The sequence below is a fragment of the Austrofundulus limnaeus genome, unplaced genomic scaffold, assembly GCF_001266775.1.
Source record: "Austrofundulus limnaeus strain Quisiro unplaced genomic scaffold, Austrofundulus_limnaeus-1.0 Scaffold2249, whole genome shotgun sequence".
In the NCBI taxonomy this organism is placed as follows: Eukaryota; Metazoa; Chordata; class Actinopteri; order Cyprinodontiformes; family Rivulidae; genus Austrofundulus; species Austrofundulus limnaeus.
The window spans coordinates 1-427 of NW_013954651.1; positions in this window are offsets into that span (position 1 = coordinate 1).

A 427-nucleotide genomic window follows, 5' to 3' on the forward strand; every position below is an offset into this window, starting at 1 on the left:
CCACCACCCCCCTCTGTGAGATCCGATCTGAGCACTGATCCAACCCCACCAGAATCATCATGAGAAGCGTGGAAAACTTTATTTTCCCCCCCACATTTATTGCACGTTTTTACATTTGAATTATCGCTAAATTTGCGCGCAGAAGCGAACAAACCGGATTAAGCGTCCGTTCACACTGACATCAGGATTGTTTTAAAACGTCAGGTCCGAAGGCCTGATCACACACACTCACACACTGATTTAAAAAAAGTCAGCTCCAGTCCATATTTGACGCTAATTAAGACGCTAATTAAACACTCCCGACACATGGACGCGTAAAACGTTTGCGCCATCAAACCAAATCAAAGTCATTAAGTATCCGCAGACAAGTGCGGATGTGAGATTTTGTGAATGGGGGGACACATTAAGCAGATATTCGACGGTAGCG